We start from the raw sequence: 15,796 nt of genomic DNA, 5'->3' as shown, positions 1-15,796 counted from the left end.
CCAGCTAATGCTTCCATCTTTGGGGCAATGTGACCCTTGTTATCACTAAGGTTTTGCATGTAGCATGTTCCTATTTATATGTCTTATTACCTAGAAAATAAGGGCTACACTCAGTTTCCCCAGAAGGGACACAGTGATGGTCCTACCCAGATTCCCAAAGCCTGGGGCAGCATACAACAACAAGATTAGCCATTTTGTTCAGTTTTGGAAGCCCTAATAAGCAGCATGACACATCCATCTGACGGGTCACTACCCACTCAGCTGGCAGGGCACAGGGAAACCAAGTACTAAGCACAGTAACAATGTTGGCCTGAAACTAGACTGACAAGAGAATCACAGGTCCAGGAATGGATGAGAGTTGGCCATCCATCTGGTGGACATCAAGGACAGAGCTCCCTACTGTACAGGGTGGCTGTGTTGGGAAGTTAGATCTGGGAACTTTTTTTTTTTTTTTTTGAGATCACAGGCTCCACTTCCTGAATTCTGGGATTAAAGGCAATGCCTTGCCACACCTAACTCATCTAACAGCTTTCTGCTCCTTCTGCCAGGATCCTCCAGCCTTAGAAGGAGGGAATGAGATATAAATAAATGGAACAGGAAGGATAAAATTGGGAAGAGGATGAGAAGACAGGGTAGAGGAGGGAACACAGGAAAGGATAAATAACACTAAAGACCTTTTAAAACCTTCAGATGTACAAGCTACTTTAAAACACACATACACACACACCACTCACACACATACACACACACACACACACACAGAGAGAGAGAGAGGGGGAGAGAGAGAGAGAGAGAAGGGAGCTACCTTATAATGGGGTGACAATACCCCTACTGGACACTACAGGCTATCAAGCAAAAAGCCCAGTGCCAGGAATAGGTTACTTCTTTTGGAGCTGTTGGCCAAAGAGGCCTCATTACAGGCTAATGTTATTGGATACCCTACAGAATTTGATGGTAAGACCCAATTGCTGAAGATATCACATACTTGACACTATGATATTGTAGTAAGGGGAAAAGGCAGCCAGCATGGAGTTCCAAATCAGGCCATTTGGGGTATACTTTCCATGGTAGGGGATCACAAGAGTGGGTGTTTGGGGGAGGCCAGTAAATCAAATCCAACACCAATGTAGATAGCAGCCAGTGGGCCCAGCCCCATTTGAGGAATTTTTGAGTCAGGGGCTCAACAATCATCTGTTTAAAAGAAAGTCACTAGATGAGGCCCAGATGCCACAGAGACCACCTGTTAATGGTCATGGGAGAGTCTTCTTAGCACCAGAGTCAGAAAACCAGAAGGAAGAACAGAACAGACCTCAGAATGGTCACGTGTCAGCCTCACTGTGGTGCAAGATATGTCACCAGGCTGCAGTCAGCTTGCAGCCACTGTGTTGCTGCTCTCCCTGTACACAGGATCTGCCACCTTGCATTCCTCCGCACGGGCCCAGATCTGTCGTATCCAATGCCTTACCCGCCTGGAGAGATCTGGGGCGCAGAGGATCCTGCACACAGAGGGAAGTGGCCACAATGGACGAAGGCTCTTCTCATTTCTCATTTCCTTCCTGGACTAGCTCGGTCCCTGCCCCCTGTCTGTCCCCCTGCCCAGAGGCAGGCAGAGACAGGCCACCAAGCAGTGACCAGCTCTGTGCATTCTTCTGTCCTTGTTCATTGTTTTGGGCACATGTCTGTCTCAGAGCCTTCTTGTAGTCACTAGAACAGTCCACAAAGCCAGCATCATCTGGGTTTTATATCTGCCCAGTGCTGATTTGACTTCCTTCTCAGTCGCTTTACAATGGAGATAGACACAAGGGAGATATCACAACTTCTATCTGTATGTGGAGGATCACAATCAGCCTACCCAGGGCCCATAAGATGGCACAGTACTGAGGAAACTTCTGAAACATGCATCAAGATACCCAGAGTCCCTGTGGTAACCCATGGAGCTGGCTTTCATCCCTGAGCAGCAGGGCCAGGTTTCTCGCTCGGAAGTGAGGCTTCTGAAGACAAGCCCACTTCAGCGCTAATCTCATCATGTGCTCTTGACCTCTGTAAGCAGAGTTCAGTGTGGCTCTCAGGCCCCTGCACATTGGGAGGTGCAGATCCCTCTAGAAAACAGAAGTCAGCCTCCACTGCCACTCTGCAGGGGCAGAAGCAGGCTTCAAGGGGCCTGTGGCAGCCCAGTTGAGACAAACCACTTCCTCCTTGCTGGAGCTGGCCCCACCCCCAAACCAAGCACCTTGTGTGTTATCAGCTCAGAGAGCTTATGTGGGGACCATCCAGTCCATTCACAAGCTTGGGGTGGGGGCGGGGACGAGCTGACAGTGTGCTCTGTGCCTCTCACAAAAATGGGGGCTGGAGAGAAAGTCTCAGTAAACCACATGTAGAGCCAGGCCAGTGAGAGAACCTGTCTAAAGAACAAGATAGATAGGTCCTGGAGAATAACATCTGAGATTGTCATTGTCTTCTGGCTTCCTCACACATGCCACACACACACACACACACTCACTCACTCATACACACTCACTCACTCTCACACTTACACATACTCAACACACACACACTCACACACACTCACTCACACACTTATTCACACTTACACATATACACACTCACTCACAGTCACACACTCATTCACACACACTTACACATACACACACTTATGCACACACATACACACACACACACACACACACACACACTCTCGAATGGCTAGCAATGATCACCTTAGGTTTTAAGAAGGACTAATCTAATTTTTTTTCTTTTTTCCCCAAGAGACAGGGTTTCTCTGTGTGGCCCCGCTGTTGTGGAACTCACTCTGTAGACCAGGCTGGCCTGGAACTCAGAGATCCACCTTGCCTCTGCCTCCCAAATCCCGGGACTAAAGATGTGTGCTGCCTCCACCACCACCCCTGACTGAGAAGGACCAATCTAAACTGAGACAGAGATGCAAAAGCTCTAAACCTCAATGTGGCTTGACATCATTCTGATTCCACTTTATAGAAAGGGAAGTCGAGGCGGAGTCTGAGACGCTGTCCAAAGCCAAGTTCCAGGCTCTAGGACCGGCATTCTCACCAGGGTCTCCTCCCATCCCCCCCACAGCTGCTCATCCTCTGTGGCATTCACTGACTCCCAGGAAAACGGAAACTGGTTTGCCATCCACAATGACAGTGACTCCTGCCCTACCTTCCTCACAGGTACCAGCGTCCGTCCACAATGACAGTGACTCCTGCCCTACCTTCCTCACAGGTCCCAGCGTCCGGCTTCTCAAATATGCCCTGCCTGCCAGGCCTCTGCCTACTCTGCACGGCATATAGCATCACAGCGTTCTCAGAATCCTCTCATTCCAACCGTGCTGCTGTGAGCCTGCCCTATGACGTCCAGCCTCCTAAGGTGCTGTACCACTACCCAGAGCTGCCCAGGCACAGCCTGGGGTCCCCAAGGAGTCCTTGGCTTAGCTTTCCTTCCTAGTAGTGCCCAACTAGACAGACATATCTGCTAATATCTAAACTGTAGACTCTAGAAAATTCCAGAGCCACATGGAATGCTAAGGCCTAGCCTCCACTAACTAATCACCTGGGACCACCTCTTCTGGTTAAGCTGAAAAAGACCTGCTTTCTTCCCCCTGAGGCACCCCGCACAGGGTCAGCCTTGGATCTGTGGCCCTTCCCCAGCCTCCCAGGGGACACAACAGTCACTGACAGACTGCCCATATCCTAAGTCTGAGCTGTGCTCCATCTGCCAATAGCTTGCCCAGCACTCTAGAGTCGCAGAAGCTTCTCACACCCATCCACAGCAACTCTGTCTTCTTGCCAGTAGACAACGGCATGAAAAGAGACAGTGCTAGCACACCACAGCAACTTCCTGCCTTGAAAACATCTGTCTCTCTTGAATGGTTCCTGTTTGGTTTCTAGTCATCTCCCACCCCCCTCCCCCATGTAGCCCCTTCCCAACACAAGACAATATTGTAGGGTTCGGCAAAGATCCCAGGAGTTGATCTCCACTCACCCTTCTTCCAAGATCCGTCTGCATCTCCTCCAGGGCTGAACTCACACAAGAACAAAACCCAACTTCCTCTTTCTAATTTTTGCAATATTGGTCACAAAACAGTGGCATATTTGCATTTCCGTAGTGATGACGCAATGTGAGAGGAGGTTGGTTTGCTGGTTCTGAAGGGCCTGGTCTACTTGTGGTGGGATGACTTCGAAAGAGTAATCCTTTTCTGTGACCCGACGCAACCATACCAGCCTCCTGGCTCTGAAGCAGCAGCCAGGACTGAGCTTAAGTTTAACAAGTCTCTGAGTGAGGACACCTCCTGTATCTGGTTTGGTGGGCTCCTCTGAGCAGACCTGAGATTGATGTTGTGTACAGTGAAAAGGATCGATCCATCAGAGGACAGGTGACCCAGGCCAGACAGACCTTGGTGACTACAGAAGGTTGGAAGAAGCACACCCTACCAGTGACATTGTTTCACGGTGACTCCAAGAGACCTGAGGGAACCAATGGTGATCTGGCTGATGAGGATTGCCCCAGCAGGCCTAAGTTCTGCCTCTTCCAGGCAGCCCTAAGGGGAAAGACCCCTCATTATCTCAGGAAGCCAGTAAATAATGGGGGCAGGGGGTTAACCTAACATGCAAATTTACAGGCTGCAGATTTGACTCCATTTTGGTAATGCCTTCTTAACCTATCCTAAGTTTTGTGTTTGTTTTAGGTTTTGTTGAGACAGTCTCACCAAGTATCCAGGATGATCTTGGACTCACCAGGTTGTGCAGACTCACTTGAATTTACAATTTCAGTCTCTCAAATGCTGTGATCACTATTATGCAGCAATGCATCAGCTAATCTTAAATTCTGAGTGTGTGTGCGCGCGCGCACACGCATGTGGAAGTCAAAAGTCAAGCTAAGAGCTGGAGAGATGGCTCAGTGATTAAGAGCACTGACTGCTTTTCTAGAGGTCCTGAGTTTAATTCCTAGCAACCACATGGTCGCCACAACCACATGTAACGAGTTCTGATACCCTCTTTTGGTGTGTCTGAAGACAGCTACAGTGTACTCACATATATAAAATAAATAAATCTTTTTTTTCTTTTCTTTTTTCTTTTTGATTTGGTTTTTTCAAGACAGGGTTTCTCTGTATAGCCCTGGCTGTCCTGGAACTCACTCTGTAGATCAGGCTGGCCTCGAACTCAGAAATCCGCCTGTCTCTGCCTCCCAGAGTGCTTAGCCAGCCATCGCCTGGCTAAATAAATCTTTAAAAAAAAAAAAAAAAGTCAAAGCTAAGTGTCTTCCTCAATTGCTGTCCACATTATTATTGTCATTGTTGTTATTACTTATGATCATCATCATCATCATCTTGGTATTTATTGTTATTCACCCTGGGATTAATCAACATGACTAGCTTGGCTAGCCAGCAATCCCCCAGGGACCTTTTCGTCTCTGCCTCCCCAGGATTGGATTTACCTGTGTCTCCCACGACATCGGCCTTTTCCCGTGGGTGCTGGGGACTGAACTGAGTTCCTCATGCTTGGACTGAACCATCTCCTCAATCCTCTACACGCTTATTTTAGTTAGCTAATATTTTCTGTGTATATGTATGCGTGTGTGTGTGTGTGTGTGTGTGTGTGTGTGTGTGAACGTGCACACGCATGCATGCGTGTATATGTACCTGTATGCACTTGTGCCTGGTGGCCTGGGATCAAGCCCAGGCATCATTCCTTAGATCCTGATTATCCTTGTTTTGTTTTCTTTTGTTTTAAAAGCAGGGTCTCTCACTGGACTGGAACTTGAAGTAAAACCTAGGCTGGCTGTCTCGCAAGCCCTGGGGACCTGCTGTCTCTGCCTCTCCAGTGAGTGCAGCACGCACCCCCCCCCCAGATTTTTTTATGTGGACTTTGGGGAGTCAAGCCCAGATCCTCATGCCTTCAGGATGGAACTGCTCAAGCTTCTTCTTCCATAAAACGGAGAGGTGTGTGCCTTAAAATGGAGAGGTGCCTTAGAGTCATTGTAAGGAATGAGGTCTAGCCCAGGCAAGTGCCTAAAGATGCAGAGTCCCTGCCTGAATCCCCACTGCTGTGCTGTCTGCCTGGCCCAGAGCCCTTTGCTTCACTCCCTGAAGGGCCACGTCCCCTGAGGAGGCAGCTGCGGGCCACCCGGATGCTTCCAGCTCACTCCAGGAAGCAGAGCACCTGTGGTCCAGCACAGTGCAATTGTCCCTCTGCTGGCACATGCTGAGCCTGGAGGCCAACGGTGGGATCCTGTCAGGACTGGGGCCAAGGCCAACCAGGAACACAGAATCAGCCGAGGAAGAGAGGATGAGCCCTAGCCTGACAGGCCAGGAAGAAAGGAAAGAAGCGCTTCAGAGCAGGTGGGGGAAGGAAGAAGAGGAAGAGTTCCTCCCGCTTAGAACACAAAACAAACAAAACAAAACAAAGGGCTGGGCGGGCGTGGTGGTGCATGTTTTTAATTCTAGCACTCAGGAGGCAGAGGCAGGCTGATCTCTGTAAATTCTAACCAGCCTGGTCTACATATCCAGTTCCAAGCTAGCCAGGGCCACATAATGAGACTTCATCTCAAAGAAAAGAAAAGAAAAGAAAAGGAAAGGAAAGGAAAGGAAAGGAAAGGAAAGGAAAGGAAAGGAAAGGAAAGGAAAGGAAAGGAAAGGAAAGGAAAGGAAAGGAGGAAGAAAGAAAGAATGAAAGAAAGAAGGAAGGAAGGAAAAAGAAAGAAAAAGAAAGAAAGAAGGAAGGAAGGAAACAGAAAGAAAGAAGGAAGGAAGGAAACAGAAAGAAAGAACAAAAGAAAGAAAGAACAAAAGAAAGAAAGAAAGAAAGAGGTCTAATGTCCTTTAGTTCCCCAGTGGGAGGAAACAATGTCTCCCCTTTGGATAACACCCTTAAAAAGAACCCCACAACAGCCCAGTGATGACTACATCCTGATCAACGCACTTATGTAACCCCTTCCACTATGAACAACCCATAAATATTAGTATCCAATACATCCTGCAGAGGTGACAGAGGTGACTTCCTAGGTCATACACACTAGTTTTTGGTCATACACATAGCAGTAGTTTTTGTTGGAGCAGGGTATAGTCATCCCCATGTTGGAAGGTGGGGAGACACCTATGTGGAAGAAACTAAGATCCCAGCCAACAGCCAGCATCAACTTGCCCCAACTGACCAACTGAATGAGCTACCTTGGATGGTGCTTATCCCAGACACCATCTGACTGTGTCCAGGGCCAAGCCATACACAAATTCCTGAGCAGTTAATAGATTCACTACTGTGTGTGTACACAGAGACAGTCTAAGTATGTGTGTGTGCCTGTGTGTGCACAAATGCATATACACATGTGTGCACACGTATATAGAAGCCAGAGGCCAACATAAGGTATTTTATTTTATTACTATCCACCTAACCTTTTATATTACAGTTTGATTTATTTGCCTGTTTGTGTGCGGGTGTACATGTGTGAGGCCAGAAGACAATTTGCAGAGGTTGGTTCGCTACTTCCATAAATGAGTCCTAGAGACCAAATAGAATTTGTCAGGCTTGAGGAGAGGTTGGCCCCCACTTAGAACCAAGTATGTTTATATCAAGAGTCCTTCAAAGCTTCTTTTGGGTGGATGAGCTGCCCCATAAAATTCTGTGACAAGGAGGACAGGCCACCAAAACAGCCCAAGCGTAAAAACATTTTGTCCCCCCCAAACAGATAGAAGTCAGAGCATTCTCAACGGGACACTATTGTTTATCATAGAATGTAACAGTGCCTGTGGTTGGAAAGGGAACCCAGAGGTTCAGCCACGGAGAGAAACTCAACCAGGAACTCCAGCGGAATGCCTCGACTTTTCCACACCGTGTCTGCTGGCTATCGTGAGCACTGGATTTTGTATCGGGATCTCTCAATGTGCTGCTCTTTTTTCTTTCACTTGGAAGGTTCCCTGAGCAGACAACGTTCATTCGGTCCTAACTCTGTCTCTCTGTGTAAGCTCCAGCTGGTGTCCTCATGAGGTATTGTTGCCAGCTGATTTCTGCTGCATGTTTTGAAAACCCAAATAAATATCATCTATCTATCTATCTATCTATCTATCTATCTATCTATCTATCTATCTACCTACCACCTGTATATCTATCTACCACTTGTCTGTCTATCTATCTATTTATCTATCTTGTTATTTTACTTTGGCGTGAAATATGCTTACTATACTCACTCACTGAAATCTGAAAGTATACCTACCATGTAGATCATTTTCTAGACCCAAGGAACATCCTGGAGCCACATTATTTTTTGAGACAGGGTCTGGCACTGACCCTGGAATTCCCTATTTCAGCTGAACCAGCTGACCAGTGAGCTCCAGGGATCTACCTGTCTCATTCCCTCACTGGGAATCATACTGGGGTTACACGTGTGAACTGCCCAAACTGGCTTTTATTTGGGACCCTAGTCTCCCTCTGAGTCAGCTCCTGGTCCCTACTACCGGTTTAAGCCACTAAGTTCTGGGTGATTTGTTAGACAGCAGGAATATTTTCAATATTCTTCATGAAAATAATACAATATTTTCATCAGGAAGGGAGCAAGGAAGTGGCCCAGGGTAGAAGGGCTCTCTGGGAGGTAAAATATGGACGCCATGTTCCATCTTTTCTAATTGTTTCACCCTGGAGTACATACGACCAATGGCCAAACAGATCAGCAACACCAAAGTGTTAGCTGTGTGTCCCTGAGACAGAGTGCCTGACAGAAACAACTTGGAGGGGGGATCTATCTAGGCCAAAGGTTTCAAGGGACACAGTCATCAGTCCATGATAGCAGTAGGAATGTGTCAGAATGCTTCCTATAGAGGTTGAGCAGGAAGCAGAGAGGACGTGACTGTAGGGAGAGCCGAGGGTAATACACCTCCGAGGGATGCTCCCAGCGACCAAGCTACTTCCTCCTCCTAGCTCCCACCCCCTAAAGGCTTACAGTCTCCCCAGATAACTCCACCAGATATGAAATAGGAATCTTGATACGAGCCAGCCAGCATGGAGACACATGCCCGTAATCCCAGTACCACAGAAGAAAGGAAGGCAAGTTCAAGGCTATCCTCGGTGACACATTGAGTTTGAGGTCAGCCTGGATGACACAGGACCCTGTCTCAAAGACTGAAACAAACACATAAACGTGTGAGAGACATCTCAGATTCAAATCGTAACCGTGGAAATGAAGGCCTGCTTATGCTATTCGATCCCAAGGACCCTGGATAACTTCATAGAGTCAGAGGCTCCTGGAGGAAGACCACATGCCCTCCGGGCTTCCCTCAGCTGTCCCTCCAGAGGTGTTTTCCTCTTTTTGCACACAGTTCACAGTACAGGAGGCTGCTCCCAGGAGAAAGGACTCTGTTCCTGGGCCTCTATTCTGCTTATGAGAGTCCCCAGCCTTTCTTACTAGGAAGGGTAGTGATGACTTGGTGGGGGTGGGGGATGGGGCAGGGGGTGGGGGAGTGGGGAGCAACAAAGCAGAAGGTGGAGACCCTCCTCTTACTTCCAATAGGCTTGAACAGGGAGCATTTTCATGTGTGTGTGTGTGTGTATGTGTGTGTGTATGTGTGTGTGTCCATATGTGTGTGGGCACTTACATGTGCGTACACATATGGAGGTCAGAAGTCAACCTCAAGTGTTATTCCTCAGGTGCTGAATGCCCTTTCTCCCTCCTCTTTTTCTGAAATGAAGTCCCACTGTGTAGTCCAGATGGCCTGGAATTCTCTATGTAGACCTTGAACTTATAAAAATCCATGTGCTTCTAACCCTAGCCTTCTGAGTTCTGGGATTGAAAGTATGTGCCCAGAGCAGTTTTTCTGTTCTGACACAGAGTCTCTCACTGGCTTAGAATTTGTCCAGTAGACTAAGCTGACTGACTACTGGGCCCCAAAGATCTAAGAGTCTTCACCTCTCCATCACTGGGACATCATATCCAGCCGTGTGTGTGTGTGTGTGTGTGTGTGTGTGTGTGTGTGTTGGTGTATGTGTTTATGTGGTATGTGTTATAATTAGGGTTTCCATTGCTGTGAAGAGACACCATGGCCAAGGCAACTCCTACAAAGGACAGCATTTCATTGGGTCTGGCTTACAGTTCAGAGGTTCAGTTCATTATCATCAAGAGGGAAGCATGGCAGTGTCCAGGCAGACATGGTGCTAGAGAAAGAATTGAGAGTTCTACATCTTGATCCAACTGTAAACAGAAGAGGACTGTCTCCCAGGCAGCTAGGAGAAGGGTCCCAAAGCCCACCCCCACAGTGACACATTTCCTCCAACAAGGTCTGAGGTTATAATAGTGTCACTCTCTGGGCCAAGCATATTCAAACCACCACAGTATGTGTATATGCATATGCAGGTGTGTGTGTGTGTGTGTGTGTGTGTGTGTGTGTGTGTGTGTGTGAATGTGCAGGAACATTCGCACACATGTATGGAGAAGCCATCAGTCAACATTAGGTGTGTTCCTCAATTCCTGTGTATGAATGTTTTGCCTGTATGCATGTATGTGCATGCTCCATGTATGTGCATGCAGTGCCCTCAGAGATCAGAAGAAGGTGTTAGACTTCCTAGAACTAGCGTTCTGGATGCGTATGCGCCATCATGTGGATGTTGGGAACAAAACCCTAGTCCTCTGGAAGAGTAGCAGCAAGTGCTCTTGGTCTCTGAGCCACGTTTCTGGGCCCCTATCTTTTTTATTTTTCTGAGACTGGGTCACTCGCTGAAGCTGGAGCTCATCATCTGGGCTAGGCTGTCTGGCCAGGGAGCCTTCCTGTCTCCTTCCCCCAGCACTGGAATACAGACACACGCTGCCACATGTGGCTTTTACATCCATGTTAGGCGTCTAAGCTCAGACCCTTCTGCTTGAAAGACAGGCACTTTACCCACCGAGCCATCTCCCCAGCTCACGGACAACTCCTTTTCCCTAACATCTGAGGACTGAACTCGGGTCCTCGGACTTACAAGGTAAGCGCTTTGCAGCCTGAGCCATCTTCCCAAGTCTCACCGTTGTCTGCTTCCAGGACCAACAACTAAACATCTACAGACTGACAGACAGTGTAGACAGGACGATCAAAGCTTCCAGGGGGGCTGCCTGTGGCGGCTGTGTTGGGGTGATGAGCTTTTAGTCATTTTTGTTTCTTCTCAAAGTTCCTCAGTAGCTCATAAAATTTAGAGCTTATTCACACTATTTGTAATCAAGAGAAAGGAGAGAATCCATTTAAAAATAAGAGCACAAAACCCCTGACTGCTCATCCGAGACTTCCAGCCCAGAGCTCTTGCACAATGACAGCCAGTTGTCTCAGAGCCTGTTTATGTATGGAAATTTTAATTCCTACCTCATTACCTCTAAATTTCTCTAAGGAAAAATGTGGCCAAGAAACCAAGAAGGGAGGGATGTTGAGTGTGAGTCCCTTCTCTGAAACATCTTTTTTTTTTTTCCCCAGAAAGTTTTCTAGGTCATATCACACTACGATGGGATTCAGGTCAGGAGAGAACAATGTCTCCCAAACTGACATGATTTTATTTGTGTTGCCGTCTGTCTCGTCTTGGGAAGTGGCCATGGGGTGCTCGAACCTGTGTGTAAAGGTCTGTGTGTGAAGTCGAGTTCACTGACCTTGGATGCGCCCTTCACTCCAACTAGGTCATGCATGTGAAATGCTGGGAATGGAGCAGCTAATTAGTCAGACTTCTCTTTACCTCTTGATCTTAAAAAAAAAAAAAAGCTTTTAAAAATATTTGACAGTTCAGTCATCTTAGCCCACGGAGTGTTCAGTACTGAACTAAAGAGGCAATACCAGCTCAATGCCTAAGTGGAGTGGCATTTTGAGAAGCTTCCCCAGACAGAGGGCATAATAACAGGGTGACTCTGGCAGTCACTCCAATCCCATTTGAGCCTGAAGTGGAAAAGTGAAAGAACTGCTTTTCCCCTACCTATAACAAAAAGCTCTGATGGGTCTGCCCTTTTAGTGAAGTCTACAACTGGCTCTCCCACCCCCCCCCAACACACACCCTTTACACTGTAAGAAAGAAGGCACCGATGTGTAAATAGAGAGTGATCCATAAAACCTAAGGCATAAAAGGGGTAGCCACGCCCCTACTCCATCAGACCCTGAATAGACAGTAATTCGGGCATTGTTTCCGTGCAGCTGCGCAGTGACTCCGGGACCTGCCACTGCTCTTGGTATCTAATCCAGACATTAAATCCTGACAAATGGTTATTTTGAACCAAGCTTTACTCCTCAGGCCTTATGCCCAGATCCTCCCTAAGCAAAAAGTACTCCCGGTTCAATAGCAGGTGCATACTTAAAGAATGAGGTTGAGCTGGGAAGGTGGGAGTGTGAATAAAGGGAAAGAAAGGAGCTGTCAGTAACTAAGGACACCCAAAGTAGTGCCGGGGGAGCTATCTAGAAGGAGGGAGAGAGAAGGAAAGAAGAGCGGAGGGGTGGAAGAGGAAAGAAAGAGAAGGGAAATAGATTCTATTAGCTTTATAGCTGGTCAGCAATAAGGCCCCTGAAACAGGCACAGTGTTCCTTGGACATAGAGAGATTAAAGGTTCCTCAGCTGGGCTGAGGATGTAGCTCAGTCAGTACAGTTGGTATCATGTTTACCCAGAATGCATTAAGCACTGTATAAACCGGACATCATTATAGGCACAAAAAAATCCCAGCTCTTGAGAACTGGAGATGGGAGGATCAAGAATTGAAAATCATCATTGGCTACAAAGCAAGTTTGAGAACAGTCGAAACTCCACAAGACTGACACAGAGCTCCTCAGCAGGCTGTGGGAGGGTGGCTGCTTATACCCTCCCTGGCCCCCACAGAACTGTGACAGGCACAGGTGGCTGGACCTTCACTGGCACACAGGGGACTGTGATAGGCGCCAGGTCCTGGTCTGAACAGGGAGGCATCTGTCTCTTCCCTCTTCAGAACACATCTCTGCAAGCAAGTTTCTTACCTCTCACTGGACCACTGGCCACAAAAACACATATGGGGGCCTCAGACGTTGGTCGGGAATGTTGGCCCGAGTCTGTCTCTGATAGTCCCAGTGCTGCCTCCCTCCCAGGAGACACTGTAAGCCCCTGCACGATCTAAAGCTGCAAGCGTAAAATGACACTGAATCTACCAACTTAGGAAATGGACACCCACGTGTATGGTCTCCCCCAAGGCCTGGAGTTGGGGAGCTTTTCATAGAACCAGCTGCCAGCCACTCAGGGTACAAATGCACCCTTGGCTATTCCACTCTACAGAAAGCCGCCAGTAGGTGACACATGATCCTATTACAGTAGCTCTGACCCATAGGTCATGTGTGTAACCCACTCTTCTGGAGCGGGTGCAGACCAACAACAGGCTGAGAGTCCTGAGGTTACCCAGGAATCTCATCAAGAGCATGGAAGACAAGCCCTCACTTGGCAGACAAGGAAACGAAGGTCTCTTTCGCAAGCCCGAGCTCTGAGTCCAGTGGTCCAAGGATGAGGAGTTGCCCTTGGGGCCCAGCTCAACCCTGGAGCAGAAGGACCGGGAATCAATTCCCCGGTCTGGAGAAGCAAGGCCAGGACCTTGGCTTTCAGGCCTCAGAACTAGATACCCTTCAGTGGACCACCCCTTCCTGCCCCAGCCCAAGGTCAGGGACGGAAGAGACATAAGCTGTGGCTGAGATCAGCTGGGTTCACCACTGCTGAGGTACATATAGCTTCTGTGTAGAAGATGCAGCACATAACAACCTGCTCAAACCCTTAGTTTACCAAACTGAACCCTTTCCCCGCCATGTAGCCACCTACTCACCCAGATAAACACGCTTTGTTCCCACCTCAAGTTAATTTCTGCCAACAATGCCTGTGTTTTCAGTTGTTCTGGAAAACGAGCACTTTCTAGCTACCTTCATTTACAGGTTGGTACGGAACCATGCCTCTCAGCCATCCTAATGCTGTGGCCAAGTATACAGTAATATAGTGACCTCCAACCGTAAAATCATCTCCATTGCTACTTTATCACTGTCATTTCGCTACTGTTATAAATCGTAATGCAAATATCTGATAGGCAGATGGTCTTAGGCAGCCCCTGTGAAAGGGTCCGTCGACCCTTCAAAGGGGTTTCTGCCCACAGGTTGAGAATGGTGGATCGAGTGCAAAAGACACAGACAGTTGACCTGGATGCTATAGGGTGTGTCCGTAATCCCAGCACTTGGAAGGTAGAGGGTTAAGAATTCCAACTCAACTACATATAAGTGTAAGGCTAGCCTAGGTTACATGAGACTGTTTGTGTCCTAAAAACAAGAAAGGGAGGAAGGGAGAGATGAAAAGAGGGGAGAGGGGAGAGGGGAGAGGGGAGAAAAGGATGTGTGCCTGCGCCACCCTGGAGTAGCCAGGGGCCTGCAGACAGGCCACACTGCAAGGCTCTTTGATAAAGTTCTCCCCTTGTTCACCTAAAGACCACGTTTCTTTCAATGATCCTTCAATTCCCCCGCAGAAAAGCCAAAGCCCCCCCCCCCCCTTTTCCTCCTGGTTTAGTTTCACTTTCATTAGAGTGACTTTCAGACAGAACAGCACTAGAAACGCTAACAAAAAGAAAAGGGGTTTAAAAAAAGCACTTGTCACCTGCCATGGGGTCCCACCGTCCTGCCACTCTTGCAGGCAATGCCATTTTATTCAAGCACACCATTTTCCCTCCCTGTCCATTTGAAAACAAAAATGGAAAAGTGGGTCAAGGGTGGAGAAATTGCATCAAAACCTACTATATATTGTTCAATAAACAAATATTGCGTAGGAGCTGGGCACCCTAGAATCCCAGTAGACAGCCACAGTGGCCTCCTAACAGGTTATTCCGGAGAGGGCAGCGAGTTGATTAAATCCCTCTTCAAATTACATACCCTCCTCTTCCTCAGAAAAAGTCTTGCCAGCTCCACCCCCTTGAAAGTCAATCACACAGACAGACCCCAGCCCAGGTCCCAAAGCCACTGAAATCCGGAGTACTTACTGACTTCCTTTGGGAATGAGAGTCATTTTTAAACAAACAAGAGGAATCCGTGCCTTCCGCAGCCCCGGAGTAGGCAACCTCGGAGGCTGGCACACTTTCAGAGGCACAGCTTCCGGAGGCCATCAGCTGGGTCCGGGAGGGCAGGAAGCTGGGGGTCTCCTCAGAGATGTCAAGAGCGGAGCTGTGCTCCCAGGCCCTGATCAGCCAGCCCCTCCTGGGGTCCTGTGGGTGGTCCTGTCTCCTTGGCAGCGCCCTTGTCTTCTGCTGGCCACAGCTGCAGAGACTGAGCCCTCACAAAGCCAGCACGTGGAGAGCTGGGGGGGGGGGGGGGGGGCAGGCAGGCGGGGCTCAGCCTGGGATGCCACAGACTGGTCCCCATAGCAACTCGGCAAGGAGCTAGGCGGGTGGTGCCAGAGCTGGTGGTGAGTGGGGCCAGTGGCCCCGGGAAGCCGGAATCCACAAGGCTTTGGGCTCCAGGAGGGCGCAGGAGGAAAGGCTTTTCTTGACAGTACCATGCACAACTACTTCTGACAGACCCTCGGGGTCCTGAGGCTGCAGGAATCTTTAAACACTCTCAATGTAACAAAGAACTCCTTTTCATGGCGTGGGGACACTTTACTCTGTGTTTAGTGTTTAGTGTCTTTGTTAAAGTGAAAATGTACATTTTCACCGGGCGGTGGTGGCACACGCCTTTAATCCCAGCACTTGGGAGGCAGAGGCAGGCGGATTTCTGAGTTTGAGGCCAGCCTGGTCTACAGAGTGAGTTCCAGGACAGCCAGGGCTACACAGAGAAACCCTGTTTCTAAAAACAAAACAAAACAAAACAAAACA

General features: G+C 48.5%; 1 protein-coding gene across 2 annotated transcripts in view; it reads right to left on the bottom strand.

Moving 5' to 3' along the window:
* The window catches only part of Fgd3 (FYVE, RhoGEF and PH domain containing 3), a 55,253-nt gene extending 40,018 nt beyond the window's left edge, over positions 1 to 15,235 (bottom strand). The window contains exon 1 of one of the 2 annotated variants that reach the window (XM_052156864.1): positions 14,966 to 15,235. The gene's annotated coding sequence lies outside the window, so the exon portion shown is untranslated. Of the gene's footprint in view, positions 1 to 3,999; positions 4,106 to 14,965 lie in introns of those variants that run through there. The other variant, XM_052156863.1, reaches the window with a different exon arrangement.
* Positions 15,236 to 15,796: the final 561 nt, after the last annotated feature.

Source organism: Apodemus sylvaticus, chromosome 14 (assembly GCF_947179515.1).
Source record: "Apodemus sylvaticus chromosome 14, mApoSyl1.1, whole genome shotgun sequence".
NCBI lineage: Eukaryota > Metazoa > Chordata > Mammalia > Rodentia > Muridae > Apodemus > Apodemus sylvaticus.
Note: the sequence above shows the minus strand (reverse complement) of the source record. Positions and strands in the feature narration are given on the sequence as shown.